General features: G+C 36.7%; 2 long non-coding RNA genes across 2 annotated transcripts; both read right to left on the bottom strand.

The window, feature by feature from the left end:
* Positions 1–647: 647 nt before the first annotated feature.
* On the bottom strand, positions 648–2,505 carry LOC131012250 (uncharacterized). The gene is made up of 3 exons (XR_009097247.1): positions 2,418–2,505; positions 1,243–1,314; positions 648–891 (listed from the first exon to the last, which is right to left on the bottom strand). It is a non-coding gene; the product is annotated as an uncharacterized LOC131012250 (long non-coding RNA).
* A 5,922-nt stretch (positions 2,506–8,427) lies between these two features.
* LOC131012249 (uncharacterized) lies at positions 8,428–10,451 on the bottom strand. Its single transcript, XR_009097246.1, has 3 exons — positions 10,198–10,451; positions 9,023–9,094; positions 8,428–8,671 (listed from the first exon to the last, which is right to left on the bottom strand). It is a non-coding gene; the product is annotated as an uncharacterized LOC131012249 (long non-coding RNA).
* Positions 10,452–17,746: the final 7,295 nt, after the last annotated feature.

Raw genomic sequence — 17,746 nt, 5'->3', positions numbered from 1 at the left:
AACATGCCCCACGTTCATTTCTTTTAAAAGAGATATGCTATATCTATAGTGTTCATCATAACAAATGTTGTTTGAAAGGAGATAGAAAAATAGCAACGTTCAAGCACAATCAACCAAAATCTTGATAATTCCAAACCGGGTAATGTGTCTAAGCCGAAGAAACACAATGCAGAATATGTTTTTTTTTAAGCAACTACAATAAATCCACAAATTCATTGTAACACCCTAATCTAATTAAGAAGTTAAATATAAAATTTAAATAAATATTTAATGCGGAAGTCTTTTAAAATAATTTAAAACTCACTTTTAAAATAAAAATTTTCGAAAATAATTTTAAGAAAAAAAAACCTTTAAATAAAATTGGTTTTTAAAGCACTTTTAAAACGATTTATAAGATATCAAAAATTTTCAATAATGTATTCAAATATAAATCTTGATTTTGAAATAATAAATTTAACAACTTTATTTTCAAAGCACGACATGAAGATGTCAGAAAAATAATTAACTAATTAATAAAACTTTTACTAAGGAAAAACTCTAAATATAAAATAATATCTTTTTAGCAGCGGAAAATATAACAAAATAAAATCTTTATATAATTAAAAATTATGTATGTATCCATGTATATATTTTCGTAAAGATATAAATTCTTAAATAAATATTTGAAATGAATTTAAATATAAATTAAACAAGTCATGACATTAAAATAATATAACAACATTTATTTAGACAAATCACACACAAATCTCAAATAGTATAGAATTTCAGAGTTTACATAACCAAAAGATATCACATGAAATAACATAATATGTTTTAAGAAACATTTATTTTTAAATAGATGCGACGCGCCCATTCGACTCTCCACGCGCCTCCAATATCATTCACCTGAAACTGTTGAATATGGGATGAGCATACAGGGTACACTCAGTGTGGAAACATGCAATAATTGTCCATGTTAATAAAATGGTAACACATATTGTCATAACATAACATAAATTCCATACGCACTGTGGCAATCCAAGGACTTTAATGTCCCGGACCCTATATGTGGGCCCCTGGCGATAATATAATGGTTGCAACCCTGTAACATGAAATCGCATTGTGGCATACCAAGGACGGTGAAGTCCTGGACCAATTATGCTGGCCCCTAGCGATAAATATTTTTACAACACATACAGTAAACACATAATATTAAAATGGACAAATATTAACCACGTGCATGTACTGAAATAAATCCCACACCTGAAACTTGAACTTTTGAGCTTTGAAAATTAACTGCAAGAATTTAAAGTTCACATCCTAGTCGCGCCGCACCTAGTCAGATAAATTTAAATAATAAGACATGAGGGCCTAATTAAACTTTAGAAAATAATTTAGATTATAGGATCATATAAAAATAATTGATCTAATAAATTTAAGTAGTAAAATATATTTTCTTATAAAAAGATTTGGGTGGGTTGATATTTATTTAATTAAAACTTGAGTATTTGATTTATAAAATTCTTAATCCATTAAATATAATAAAATGAAATAAATAATGAGATGCATGCTTCTTTAAAATTTGGGTTAGTGTTAAAAATACCAAGTCCAATTTAATTAAAAGAATTATGCAGCCCAAAGCAAAATAAATGCAGCCCAATTACTTAATTAATCTGAGCCCAACTATCTTAAATAAATTGAGCCCATTAGCCAGCCCAAGCCCATTTCCCTTCCATTCACCCTAATTTATATTCACACCACACACATACGCAGCAGCGCAGCTCCCATTTCCTCACTCTCTCTCTGCCGCTCTCTCCTCTCTCTCCTCTTCTCTGCCCTCCTCCTGCCGCCACCACCGGACGGCATCGCCGTCGCCGGAGCCGGCGGCCCTGCCTCATCTCTCTACTTTATTTCCTTCATCCTCTCCCTCTTCCCATATCTCTCTTTCCCTCTCTGCCAGACGGCCCTCGGCGAAGCCGACGCCGCCCCCTGTCCTCTCCTCACCGCGCCCAGCCGCGGCGTCCACCCTTCTCCGGCGACAGTCGCCGCCAGCCACCACCCTCTCTCCCTTTTGGCCGACAGCAACAGCCGCCTGCGCCGCTCCCGGGTCGCCAGCAGCTGTCCCAGCTACTTCTACCCTCGGCCGGACAGCACAGCAGCGGCCGTGGCCACCGCGCCGCCGCCCTTGTCCCCTACCTCTCAGGTTGCCGTGGCGCGTAGCGCCGGCGGCAACACTCCAGAATTCCTTCTTCATCTCTAACCCTTTCTTTTATCCTATGTAATTACTCTTTATTTGGTTTCTTATGAAAAATAGATAATAGATTTGATGATGTGTATATTTTGATTTGAAAACAAAATTCTGTTGTAAAGTTTTGATTTTTGGCAGAAATAAGAAACCATGAATGAAAAGAAACTTTGCAAAAATAATTAAAATTTACCAGCTGGGATTCGTAGGGAGAATCTGCAGATTTTTGTTAAATGAACAGATGAAGAGGTGAGTTGGGGTTGAGGAATTGAGGTTTAAATAGATTGATTTCGCCAAAGATTTGAATGTGAAAGATGTTAGCCAAAAACATGGAGGCTCCACCACCACAACTTTAAGGAAAGTTGTCTGCCACCACCACAACTTTGCCACCACTAAAGGGGAAAAGTGCAGCTCCATTTTGGAGTGTGCGGTGTAATCAACTTTGAGAAAGTTGGGGTGTGAGGTGGAATCAACAAACATGGAGGCTATAAATGGGAGCATCGCAGCAGCTTGAAGATTATCCCAAATTCATATTAAAAGAATATTTGGAAAAATAAATTTCTATTTCTATAGATATAATTTATAGTTCAAAGTCACATCTAACTAGGGGCGCGATTAGATAATTCATGATTTAGACTAAAATTTTAAATAACTTCACAATTTAAATATAAAATGCTTCAAAATAATTTAAATATGAAATAATGTAAAACAAAAATTTAAATGAATTACTTGGTTTCGGGCTGTCACAACCCTACCCATTTAAATAAAATTTCGTCCTCGAAATTTAACTTACTTGGTTCTAACTGGGGATATCGAGTTAGAATTTCTTCTTCACGTTCCCAAGTAGCTTCATCAGGTCCGTGCCTAGTCCATTGAATTTTGACTAAGGGTATTTCTTTACCTCGCAAGACCTTTACTTTTCGATCTAATATAACACTTGGCTCTTCTTCGTATGTAAGGTCCTTGTTGATTTGGAGATTTTCATACTGGACGATGTGACTAGGATCGTGCAGATACTTTCGCAACATGGAGACGTGAAACACATTGTGCACTGCTGACAATTCTGGTGTTAAAGCTAAACGATAGGCAACATCACCTATGCGTTCTAGGATTTCAAACGGTCCAATAAATCGAGGTCTCAATTTTCCTTTCTTCCCGAATCGTAGAACTCCTTTCATTGGTGCTACTTTGATAAATACTTTTTCGCCAACCTCGAAATATAACTCCTTTCTTCTGCGATCTGCATAAGATTTCTGTCGATCCTGCGCCATTTTAATCCTCTCCTTTATCTTTTCAATGACCCCAACCGTCTTCTCAATGATTTCCGGACCTAACACTTTTCGTTCACCAACTTCGTCCCAATATAATGGCGATCTACACTTTCTTCCATATAATGCCTCATACGGAGCCATTCTAAGAGTTGTTTGAAAACTGTTGTTGTATGCAAACTCGATTAATGGTAGATGAGTTTCCCAAGTGCCTCCAATATCCATGATACTAGTCCGCAACATGTCTTCCAAAATTTGTATAGTCCTTTCGGATTGTCCGTCTGATTGAGGATGATATGCTGTTGAAAAGTTAAGTTTAGTTCCCATAGCTGCGTGTAAGCTTTTCCAGAATCTGGATGTAAATCTTGGATCTCGATCAGAGACAATAGATACTGGCACTCCATGTAGTCTAACCACCTCTTGAACATACAGTCTCGCCAATTGGTCCATTGAGTGTGTCATTTTTACTGGAATGAAGTGTGCGGACTTAGTGAGTCGATCTACAACTACCCAAACTGCATCGTGTCCACGTGTTGTTCTTGGAAGTCTCACCACGAAGTCCATCGTAATGTGTTCCCATTTCCATTCGGGTATCTCCAATGGATTTAGCAATCCCGACGGTCGTTGATGTTCAGCTTTCACTTGTTGACATGTCATACATCTTCCAACATACTCAGCTATTGACCTCTTCATTCCTCTCCACCAAAATATATTTCGAAGATCTTTGTACATCTTGGTGCTTCCTGGGTGTGCTGTGTAAGTCGTGCAGTGTGCCTCATCCAAAATTTCTCTTAGCAATTCTTTATCCTTAGGGACGCAAATTCTCCCTGCATATGTAAGTGTTCCATCACTTGCCAATGAGAAGCTTGTATTATTGTCTTTTAACCCCTTACTTTTCATTTTCTGGAGGAAGCTGTTGGTCTCCTGCGCTTTTCTAATACGATCACGCAATGTAGGTTTAACAACTAGTGCTGCAAGCGTAGCCTCTGGGGTATTTGGACTAACCACCTCGAGATTCATCCTTTCAAATTCTTTTATCAAGGTTTCTTGTTGAGTTATCATTGAGGCTAGTTGTCCTTCTCCTTTTCTGCTAAGTGCATCGGCCACCACATTAGCCTTTCCAGGGTGATACTGTATGGTACAATCATAATCCTTCACGAGTTCTAGCCACCTTCTTTGCCTCATATTCAACTCCTTTTGCGTGAAGAAATATTTCAAACTCTTATGATCTGTGAAGATCTCACATTTTCCCCCATACAAGTAATGTCTCCAAATCTTTAGCGCGTGCACTACAGCTGCTAGCTCCAAATCATGCGTAGGGTAGTTATGTTCGTGCGTCTTCAACTGCCTTGACGCGTAAGCGATAACCTTTCCTTTCTGCATTAAAACACATCCCAGACCTTGCTTCGAGGCGTCGGTATAGATGACGAAATTTCCTGATTCATCGGGTATGGTCAACACTGGTGCTGTTGTTAACCTTCTTTTCAATTCCTGAAAACTCTGCTCGCATTGATCAGTCCACCTGAACACGACTCCTTTTCTGGTTAATTGTGTCATTGAGCCTGCTATCTTTGAAAATCCCTCGATGAATCTTCTATAATAACCAGCGAGCCCTAAGAAACTTCTCACTTCACTGGCGTTGGTAGGTGCCTTCCAGTTATTTACAGCTTCCACCTTCGCTGGGTCCACCTTAATTCCATTAGCACTCACCACATGACCGAGAAAAACAACTTGATCTAGCCAAAATTCACACTTCTTAAATTTGGCGTAGAGTTTCTCATTTCGTAAGGTTTCCAAAGTGATTCTGAGATGTACTTCGTGTTGCGCTTTGTCCTTAGAATATATCAGAATGTCATCAATGAACACTATGACAAACTTATCCAAATAAGGATGGAAAACGCGGTTCATCAAATCCATAAATACCGCAGGGGCGTTTGTTAAACCAAAAGGCATGACTACGAATTCGTAATAGCCATATCTCGTTCGAAAAGCCGTCTTTGGTATATCACCTTCCTTTATTTTGAGTTGGTGATAACCCGACCTCAAATCGATTTTTGAAAACACTCCTGCTTCTTTCAACTGATCGAATAAATCCTCTATCCTTGGCAGAGGATACTTGTTCTTGATGGTGAGTTGATTGAGTTCTCGATAGTCGATACACATCCGCATTGTTCCGTCTTTCTTCTTGACAAACAAGACTGGCGCTCCCCAAGGTGATACACTTGGTCGAATAAACCCTAGGTCTACAAGTTCTTGCAATTGTGTCTTCAATTCCTCCAATTCCTTTGGTGCCATTCTATACGGTGCTTTCGAAACAGGTGCTACTCCAGGTAACAAATCGATCGTAAACTCTACTTGCCTATCAGGTGGTATTCCAGGTAGATTTTCGGGGAAAACATCGGGGAATTCGCATACTACTGGAACATTTTCAAGGGTGAGTTCATCATTTTCTTTGCCTACTATGCTCACCAAATAAGCGTTGCAGCCTCCTTTATTCAATATCTTCATCGCCTTCATAGCAGATATCACCATGGGCATTTTCCTTAACTTTGATCCTTGAATAGCAACTTCTTTCTCCCCTGGTATTTTGAACACGACTTCTCTTTCGCGGCACTTAATTGTTGCATGGTTTCGACTTAACCAATCCATTCCCAGAATCACATCGAAATCGTGCATTTCGATAAGGTACAAGTCAGCTTCAAGCTTTCTATTCCTAAAATTCAAGGAAATTTTTCTAGCAATCCTATTAGTCTTAATGGATTCTCCAGAGGGGATACTTATGTTCAAGTCTAAGTTCTCTACCTCCCAAATGATCTTATTCTTTTGACAAAACTTAGGGGAAATAAATGAGTGTGAAGCTCCAGAATCAAAAAGAACAACAGCAGGTGTTCCTGATATCATTAACGTACCCGTCATTGTGTTGTCATCCTCAACTTCTTCTTGTTGTGTTAAGGAAAAGAAACGAGCATTTCCTTTTCTTTCTGGCTCTTTGCCACTTCCTTTGTTTAGCCCAACGTTCATTCTCCCTTCTGGCACATTTCGCTTGTTCTTAGGACAAGTACTCACTGTATGTCCCGGTTCATGGCAAAAGAAGCAAACTCCTTTTCCCCACAGACACTCTCCATTGTGGAACTTTCCACACTTCTGACATTGTGGTTTGGTTACTTGTGTGTTTGCACTGGTGTTACTGCCAAATTTCGACCTCTTATCTTGGAAGTTTCCTCCACTTTGGTTAGGATTTTCCCATTTCCTCTTCATTGGTTGATTTGTCGATTTTGATGTAGGATGGTTTGTTCCAAGAGCCGTGCCCACTTCTTCCGCTCGCTTAACCAGGTCGCTGAAATCGTCAATCACATGTGCAGCCATAATTCCTTTGATGTCAATTCTTAACCCTTTTCTGAACCTAGCGATCATCTTATCTTCTGTATCAACTAGGTGTGGAGCAAAATGGGCCAACTCATTGAATTTCCTTTCATACTCCTCTATAGTCATATTCTCTTGTTTCAACTCAAAGAACTCGGTCTCCTTCTTTTCTCTGAATGAGAGGGGAAAGTATTTATTCATTACCACATCCTTGAAATTTTTCCAATTTAGAACATTGCGATCTTCCTCTCCCAACAAGCGATAGAAATGTTTCCACCATTGTCGAGCGTCCTCTTTGAGTTGAAAAACCGCGCATGAAACTTTCTGCTCATCACTACAGTTGATGTGAGTGAAGATACGTTCGAGCTCTTCCAACCACTCTTCGACTGCTAGTGGTCCATCACGTCCATTGAATCGTGGTGGATTATAGTTCCGAAATCGCTCTACAGCTTGATCTATCGTGTTAGAGGTTCGGTTTAGGTCGGTTTGGGTAGCCTGAGTTTGGGCCTGCTGTTGGACAAAACCCTGTAAAGCGCTCAAGAATTGACTCATGAAGTCTCCTCCATTTGTTGGATGAGTTCGTCCTGCTTCTGCTTCGTGATTAGTATTTGAACTCTCGGCGTTGTGGGACTGTGCGCGTGTATTCCTCATTGTTCTATATTCAAAGGCACTATCAGTTTCTATTCTACACTCGCTTGAGAGAATGATACTAAAAGAAAATTCTAGGTTATTCGTAATTCGAGGACTATGTTCAAAAAATAAATTTTCGTGAATCATACTTTAACATCATGAACTGAAATAATTTCTGAAATAAATTCATTGCTGCAAATAAATCTTCAACATAATAACTTGTATACTGAACTTTCTCATAATAACTTGCATAATGAACTTGAACTTTCTGATAACAACCTCAATTATTGCAGCAAATTTAACATAAATTCGGAATATAAACAGTTTATACTCATCCCCTTGAAAACTTTTAAAATAACTTTTACCTTGATGTCGGAGCACGTAGAGGTCGAATGGATTTGTCATACTTGACTTAAAAACATTTTAAAAAAAAAAAATTTATTTTGCAGAGTCTAAGAAAATTTTTATTTTGCAGAGTCTACAGGAAAGTAGACCTGCTTTGATACCATGCTGTAACACCCTAATCTAATTAAGAAGTTAAATATAAAATTTAAATAAATATTTAATGCGGAAGTCTTTTAAAATAATTTAAAACTCACTTTTAAAATAAAAATTTTCGAAAATAATTTTAAGAAAAAAAAACCTTTAAATAAAATTGGTTTTTAAAGCACTTTTAAAACGATTTATAAGATATCAAAAATTTTCAATAATGTATTCAAATATAAATCTTGATTTTGAAATAATAAATTTAACAACTTTATTTTCAAAGCACGACATGAAGATGTCAGAAAAATAATTAACTAATTAATAAAACTTTTACTAAGGAAAAACTCTAAATATAAAATAATATCTTTTTAGCAGCGGAAAATATAACAAAATAAAATCTTTATATAATTAAAAATTATGTATGTATCCATGTATATATTTTCGTAAAGATATAAATTCTTAAATAAATATTTGAAATGAATTTAAATATAAATTAAACAAGTCATGACATTAAAATAATATAACAACATTTATTTAGACAAATCACACACAAATCTCAAATAGTATAGAATTTCAGAGTTTACATAACCAAAAGATATCACATGAAATAACATAATATGTTTTAAGAAACATTTATTTTTAAATAGATGCGACGCGCCCATTCGACTCTCCACGCGCCTCCAATATCATTCACCTGAAACTGTTGAATATGGGATGAGCATACAGGGTACACTCAGTGTGGAAACATGCAATAATTGTCCATGTTAATAAAATGGTAACACATATTGTCATAACATAACATAAATTCCATACGCACTGTGGCAATCCAAGGACTTTAATGTCCCGGACCCTATATGTGGGCCCCTGGCGATAATATAATGGTTGCAACCCTGTAACATGAAATTGCATTGTGGCATACCAAGGACGGTGAAGTTCTGGACCAATTATGCTGGCCCCTAGCGATAAATATTTTTACAACACATACAGTAAACACGTAATATTAAAATGGACAAATATTAACCACGTGCATGTACTGAAATAAATCCCACACCTGAAACTTGAACTTTTGAGCTTTGAAAATTAACTGCAAGAATTTAAAGTTCACATCCTAGTCGCGCCGCACCTGGTCAGATAAATTTAAATAATAAGACATGAGGGCCTAATTAAACTTTAGAAAATAATTTAGATTATAGGATCATATAAAAATAATTGATCTAATAAATTTAAGTAGTAAAATACATTTTCTTATAAAAAGATTTGGGTGGGTTGATATTTATTTAATTAAAACTTGAGTATTTGATTTATAAAATTCTTAATCCATTAAATATAATAAAATGAAATAAATAATGAGATGCATGCTTCTTTAAAATTTGGGTTAGTGTTAAAAATACCAAGTCCAATTTAATTAAAAGAATTATGCAGCCCAAAGCAAAATAAATGCAGCCCAATTACTTAATTAATCTGAGCCCAACTATCTTAAATAAATTGAGCCCATTAGCCAGCCCAAGCCCATTTCCCTTCCATTCACCCTAATTTATATTCACACCACACACATACGCAGCAGCGCAGCTCCCATTTCCTCACTCTCTCTCTGCCGCTCTCTCCTCCCTCTCCTCTTCTCTGCCCTCCTCCTGCCGCCACCACCGGACGGCATCGCCGTCGCCGGAGCCGGCGGCCCTGCCTCATCTCTCTACTTTATTTCCTTCATCCTCTCCCTCTTCCCATATCTCTCTTTCCCTCTCTGCCAGACGGCCCTCGGCGAAGCCGACGCCGCCCCCTGTCCTCTCCTCACCGCGCCCAGCCGCGGCGTCCACCCTTCTCCGGCGACAGTCGCCGCCAGCCACCACCCTCTCTCCCTTTTGGCCGACAGCAACAGCCGCCTGCGCCGCTCCCGGGTCGCCAGCAGCTGTCCCAGCTACTTCTACCCTCGGCCGGACAGCACAGCAGCGGCCGTGGCCACCGCGCCGCCGTCCTTGTCCCCTACCTCTCAGGTCGCCGTGGCGCGTAGCGCCGGCGGCAACACTCCAGAATTCCTTCTTCATCTCTAACCCTTTCTTTTATCCTATGTAATTACTCTTTATTTGGTTTCTTATGAAAAATAGATAATAGATTTGATGATGTGTATATTTTGATTTGAAAACAAAATTCTGTTGTAAAGTTTTGATTTTTGGCAGAAATAAGAAACCATGAATGAAAAGAAACTTTGCAAAAATAATTAAAATTTACCAGCTGGGATTCGTAGGGAGAATCTGCAGATTTTTGTTAAATGAACAGATGAAGAGGTGAGTTGGGGTTGAGGAATTGAGGTTTAAATAGATTGATTTCGCCAAAGATTTGAATGTGAAAGATGTTAGCCAAAAACATGGAGGCTCCACCACCACAACTTTGAGGAAAGTTGTCTGCCACCACCACAACTTTGCCACCACTAAAGGGGAAAAGTGCAGCTCCATTTTGGAGTGTGCGGTGTAATCAACTTTGAGAAAGTTGGGGTGTGAGGTGGAATCAACAAACATGGAGGCTATAAATGGGAGCATCGCAGCAGCTTGAAGATTATCCCAAATTCATATTAAAAGAATATTTGGAAAAATAAATTTCTATTTCTATAGATATAATTTATAGTTCAAAGTCACATCTAACTAGGGGCGCGATTAGATAATTCATGATTTAGACTAAAATTTTAAATAACTTCACAATTTAAATATAAAATGCTTCAAAATAATTTAAATATGAAATAATGTAAAACAAAAATTTAAATGAATTACTTGGTTTCGGGCTGTCACATTCATAATCCAAAGGGAAGCATGGCAGAAGGCTCATTTTGTTGCTAGCAGTTTTTAGCCAATTCGGTATCACCCAATCGTGTGTAAACAGAATCACGAAGCAAGAACTATTTGTGTGCAAACGCGAGAATTGCCAAGTACCCAATACAAGGTTCAATTTTGCAGAAAAATTACAAACAATAATAAAGGTGTGAAAATATATAAAACCAAAAAACCATAAAGAATCAGAACCAACTAGATATAATTACTTGATAAAAGTCTCGAGAGCGAAATCTGCAGCAGAAATTCAAATGAAAAAGGAAAAAGTTCTGAAACAATTGAAAAAGAAGGAATTACCAGAATCAGGATGGATGAGATTGAATTCCAAAGTGAAAGGGATGTTGGCAAATTTAAGATAAATGTAAGCAGGCAGACAGTTGGGGCAAGCGGTGGGCAGCGAGAAACTGGGCTTTCTTGCCACAAGTGTCAGCGCCTCTCTTTGGCCTCTCCCATCTTCCATTGCTCCCACAGATTAACTAAGACAATATTGTTGGAATGCTTAATGTTACACCTTGAATCGGATTTTGATCTTATTGGACAAGAAAGTGATGAATTCGACTGTTAAACCCTAACGAAGGGGTTTGAGTCATTGTCTTATTTTCATATTTCGTTTAGGAATTGTAATCTCAAATTTGTATAAGAAAAATCCTATAATTATTTGTTTTTTCTTATACTCTCCCCTCAAGAAACATCTCCCTAAAATTAGGATCGTAAACTAATCAAATATTTTTATTTGATTCAGTATTCGATTCGAAATTATGATATTCGTATTTAAAAATATTCGATTCGAATCAAATATATATATTCGATTCGATTTAATTAGTATTCAAATACAAATATGAAATTATGATATTCGATTCGATTCAATTCAATGTTCGTAGATACCTAATTAAATATTTAAATATTATATATATATATATATATATATATATATATATATATGTGTGTGTGTGTGTGTGTGTGTGTGTGTGTGTGGATGGGTTAAAATAAATTATGAAGTATTTTTCAACCTTAGAATGTAAAATTACGATGAATTCATCACATTGTTGGATGAACTTAATTTTATATTCACAAATATTTAATTATATATGCATTAAAGTCATTTATCACAATTTTAAAAGTAAAACTTCACAATTTATAAAATCAAAATTTTAAATTGAAGTCATTTTTTCACTACAAGTCGCGCTTCTTCATTGCGATTGTAAACTAATCAAATAATTCGTATTCGATTCGATATTCGAATTTTGATATTTGTATTCGATAAATATTCGATTCGAAATATACATATTCGATTCGATTCGGGATTCGTTTACAATCCTACCTAAGATGGCACGAAAAAAAGAAAAAGAAAAAAAAAGCTAGTTTTAAATTAGGTGGGTGGAAAAAAGATTTCACAAGTCAGAATATGTGATGACAATTAGTAAGATTATTTTTTCAAGAAGGGATGAGTCCACTAGTGATAATTTCATGTCTCATGAGTAAATATATGATAATCATAAGAGTGATACTTAGGTAGAATTATTTTTAAAAATGAACTATAAAGATGTTTTTGTGGATTGACCAAAAGAAATATGAAGATGTTTTGTGAACGAAGGAAGTAAATATTATGAAAGAGAAAACATACGAACAAAATTAATAATGCATACACCATATTATTATCATAGTATTTAATATAATGCATTAATATATTTGTCATATGAGTGTTGTCATATAATACATTGTTCGAAATGATATAGTATTAAATTACTTAGGTCGAAATGATATAGTATTAAATTACTTAGGTTCCATAGATAATTATATTTTTCGAGAGAATGGAGAATAACGAACAAATAAATAAATTTTACGAACATAACATAACTCATGACAAACGTATTTAATAAATATAGTGAAATTCTCGCCACCTTTAGGATTCGAAACCAGACCAAATATTTGTTCATACAGTATATAGATTTGTTCATAAAAATTATTGACTTGTTCGTTATTTTGGCGCATTCTTTATTCTTTAAATATTTAGCATTCACCATGGATCCATTCTCTCTCTCTATATAGAAAGGTTCAACGTAGAATGCTAAATATTTAAAGAATAGAGAATGCGTTGAAAAAAAATGAACAAATCTATAATTTTGATGAACAAATCAATGTACCGCATGAACAACATTTTGGCCTGGGTTCAAATTCTGAGGGTGGCGAGATTTTCACTATTTTTACTAAATACGTCTATTCATTAGTTATATTGATTTGTTCGTAAAATGTATAGATTTATTTATTCTCTCGAAAAAGATAATTCTCTATGGAACCTAACCAGGGAGAAGATCCATAGAGAATGATATATATTTTGAGAATGAAGAATGAATCCTAGCCCTTAGATTAATACAATCTAACCGTCCACATTAAGTATATTATGAATTATCCGTTTTTTACATTAAGGCTAATTAAGTAATTGTGTTTATTTAGTAACCGTATGTCATTCATTTAGGTTGACCGAATCTAATTTATTTTTGGATGTGGTTATGTAGATATCAATCTGTAATTTTATATTATTTATTTATTCTATCATTCCTCTTTTTTTCTTTTTTTTTTCTTTTTTAATTATGTAACCGTTTTCTTTTTTTTTTTTGCTGTTACCCTAAATTCGATAATAGTCATCCCTGTAAAGTTTTTGAAGCTTTAAATTTTTTCTATCGTTTTTTTTTTGAGGAAGTTAATTAATTTTTTCTGTCGTTGATAATGGAAGAAGAAGGTAATTATTTTACTTTATAAATATTTTATTTACCTTCATTTATTTATATATTCATATTCAAAAAATTAATTTAGTTATTCGAAATATTATACTGGAAAATATATGTTTAATTATTTGTGTGTTCAAATTGTAAATTTGTTTATTCGAATTCTAAATTTATTTATTCGAATTTACGTAGACTTATTCAAACAAAAAATATACTTCATATTCAAAGAGTAACGCTTCCTTCGAATACTTATTCAAAACAATCGAATACATATTCAAAAGAATCCATCGATACAGTGCCATTCAAGAGAATGTATACTATAAAATAATAAAGAGTAGATAATAACAACTTATCGAATGTTTAACTAGAAACTTTGAACAACAAGTTCATCAAACATTGATTTTGATAACTATGGCATAAAACAAATAAGTGTGAAATAATATAGAGCACAAATCCTTAATAAATGAATAGAATACAAATCAGTCATCTTCTTCAGCTTCAATTCCTTCAACTATTACTTTGCGTCTAGGTATACTGATTTATGCTTAAATTGCTCTATTTTTAAGGGTTTGTATGTGCGTGTTTTAAGATAATCTTCTGGAAATTGGTGCGTTTTATGGTGTATTTTATGCTTTGCAGGAGATTTAGGCTTTCGAGATGGAAGAATGCAATTTTGGAGAATTTTGGATGAATTTGGCGATTTCTAGGTGTTCTGATCATCCAGAGCAGAGGAACCGACATCTCCAAAGCAGAGATGCACTCGCCAGAGAAATCAAAGTCCAGAGCAGCGAAGTCTCCAGAGCAGAGAAGTCGCCAGAGCAGAGAAATGTACCAAGTCAGAGAAATGCTCAAGTCAGAGAAATCGCTTAAGTCAGAGAAGTCGTCAGAGCAGAGGAGAAGGATGCTGTAACAACCCGCTCTTTTATATTTTTTTTATTCCAGTATTGCGTGTTTAGTTGTCTATCTGATAGTAAATGAAGCACTTTATGATTTCAACTATGTTTCTGAATTACGTATTTTTGGAGACAGAGTCACTACACTAGCAGTATGCATTTCTATTTATCTTCGCGTGTTTAAGACCGCGACGAGAATCTTTGAGTCGATGAATAATTATTATTCAAAGTTATAACCAACTTAGCAAAGTTGTGTTATTTATCAAGATGGAGTTTATTTCACATTTTTGCTTAAGTCGTGAATTACTTCCGACTTTGAAGCTAATTAAATCTACGTTTTTAATTTAAGAATTAGAATGTCGAACGAATTAAATCTACGGATTTAATTTAGCATTTATCGATTTTAGCAGAAACGCGAAACCTGTATTTCAAATACAGAGAAATCAACACTGAAGGATTTTACTTAGATCTTTTTCTCTTAGATCACATCACCACCTACGCCACCCTATCCTGCCACCTGCCAACGCCATAATTAAGAAAAAAAAAAGGAGAAAGGGAGAAAAGAAAAGGTGAAAAAGGTGCTGCAACAACAGCTCTTCCCTATGGCTGGGCAGCCGAAAGGCCTCCCATCAAGCTGCAGCAACAGCTCTTCCCATTGGCTGGGCAGCCGAAAGGCCTCCCATCACCCCACCTGCTGCACCCCATCCCACGCCATGCAGTACTACAACCAATGCCCTCCCTTCGGCACTCAAGTGCACACCAACAGAGCTCCTAGTATAAATTCACTCTTCAACCCTTGAGCCACCCCTTTCTCCTTTCAGCACTTAGAGTTTTCAGCAGCAACAGTAAGAAGTTTCATCTCTCTCGACGCCTTGCACGAAGGGGAGTAGAGCGAGATTCTTGCTGCCGATTTGAACAAGTTTGCACCTCGACGCTCGACAAAGCGAGAGAGAAACCATCGTTCTTTACCCGACCAAAGCACGCGAGATATCAAGGTAACCTTCGACCTCTGTTGCTACTCCAATCGGCATGAATCACACTCGCAGAAATCATGTTTTATGGGCTGTAAACGAATGAACAAAAAGCATGTTAAGTCACGTTTTTGTGGAACCTACAACTTGAACCTTGATGAACGACGAGAACTTTAGCTTTAAACATAGACGAACGTGAATAATCACAGCATGCTCACATAGGTAGAGATTAAGGTCTGTATACGAGTGAGAATCGAGGCGAGATAAGGACGGAGAATTCTGGTTTAGGAAACTGGAGTCCCCGTCGCTCTTCCCAGAGCAGAGGAATGGCCAGAGCAGAGGAATCGCCTTGCCAGAGGAATCGCCTCGCTAGAGGAATCGCCTCGCCAGAGTAATCGCTTCGCCAGAGGAATCGCCTCACCAGAGGAATCACCTCGCAAGAGGAATCGCTTCGCCACAGAGCTAACTCAGCCAGTGCTGACTTAGAGGCCAGAGCTGACCTCCAGAGCAGAAAGCGAAGAAGCAGAGCAGACCGCGAGAGAGAGAGAGAGAGAGAGAGAGAGAGAGAGAGAGAGAGAGAAGAGAACATAGGGTGTTTAAATCTTTATTATTTTCTTTCCCTTGCTTACACGGAGGGAGATTATTATGTTTTACTGACAGTTTAGAACACCCTAATGAGAACGAATCAATGTAGTTAATTACTTGACTTCATGGGACGGAACCTAGTTGGGTTAATTGTTTAATAAAAAAGAATATGAGCCATGCATAATTACACTACGCATCCTCATTTATTTTAGAATTTCCTCGGACTAAGACCTTACGTTATTTCTTTTCCGAATCAAGGTTGAACGCAAGAGTTTAAGGCTTAGTCGTGAGTCTCCACTACCAGGTGGGCTTTCTTACGTATAAACTAAAACCATATTATAGAATTGTTACGACTTTATGCTTATGAATTTGAATGATATTGTCAATGCCTAAATGCTTTATGTTTTGTTATTAGTTGCCTATCTGATGTTAATCGAATTCGGATTTCGGATGGGACCGCAAATCCCTTCGGAATTAGTGTACACCTTTGTGATCGTGAGTCATCTAGCGGGTTGGCCGATCATAGTGTCCGCAGAGGGAGGCCTCCCTCTCGGCACGAGTTACTGATATGGTGATTAATGATATTAAAATGCCTGCGCGGGTTATTGATGAAAGAAATGATATTATTTTTGGTAAATACGAGTCTTTAAAGGAAAACCCTCGTATCTTACTACTGTTGAAAGGCTTGACAATAAAATATTATGCATGTATGTATATTTCGGCAAGTGTCCACTAAGTACTCCCGTACTTAGCCCTACATGTATTTCTAAATGTGCAAGTTGAGCTGTGATCGGGGATGTAGTGTGCAGGCGGAGCTTTTGCCAATCTAGGACGAGAACCTCAGAGTGGAGTATATGTCGCCATACATATACTCAAATTGTTGTCTTTCCGCTGCGAACACTGATTTTTGCTAAGATATCATGTCATTTGTCAAACAATATGTATTATTTAACAATGTACTCAAACTCATTGAATACCCTTTTGGATAATATTATGTACGGTCCCCTTGTGGCCTTCGTTAATATCTAGTTATTTCAATTGTTTCCCTTTTACAAAGTCGAGTCATCAAGAAGCTAAATATGCCCCTTTTCTAATCCCGCTCCTAAATTCCCTCCCCTAGTCGCGGTTCCCCCGAGTTTGCTATCCTTAGCAAATGCGGTCGTGACAGAATGGTATCAGAGCGATTCTTCTGCTCTGAATACTAATCATTCCTTCTAAGTTGGGCCTAGATTAAGTAAGTCAATATACTTTTGAACTAGTTGACAAAAGCTTGGCACTACATCTCATCACGCTCAACGGAGGTTATGGTAAGTGCTTTCAAGTTTTATTAAGTTAATTTCTTGAAATGCATGAAGCATGAATAAGTATGATTATTGTATGAATCACTAGAACTTAGAACTATTAAGCTATATACATACTCACTCTCACGATGGAACATAGGAGAGTTCATCATCATCGCATGATAGGCCGTAAGATCGGTAAACTATAACACTAGAACTTTATGATTGTCGAATTCTTAATCTGTGATTAAGTATTAAGGACCTCTATGACATGTGCTTGAAAACTAGATTTAGATGATGTTGTGATGTCTAGATTTTACAAGTTATGATTTTCGAACCGATTCTTGATTGCCAAGTATAGACGTTTGGAACCTTATCGCTTTTAGGTAATTGTCGCGTGTTACTTTTTGAAGATGGAACTTCTTTTGTTAGATGGCGAGGACTGTCTTTACTCGACGACGACCATTGCCCCCGTGGGCTAGTCCAGAGGAGGTCGAGCGG

The sequence above is a fragment of the Salvia miltiorrhiza genome, chromosome 2 (genome assembly GCF_028751815.1).
Source record: "Salvia miltiorrhiza cultivar Shanhuang (shh) chromosome 2, IMPLAD_Smil_shh, whole genome shotgun sequence".
Lineage (NCBI taxonomy): Eukaryota > Viridiplantae > Streptophyta > Magnoliopsida > Lamiales > Lamiaceae > Salvia > Salvia miltiorrhiza.
This window is presented reverse-complemented; position numbering and strand designations above follow the sequence as displayed.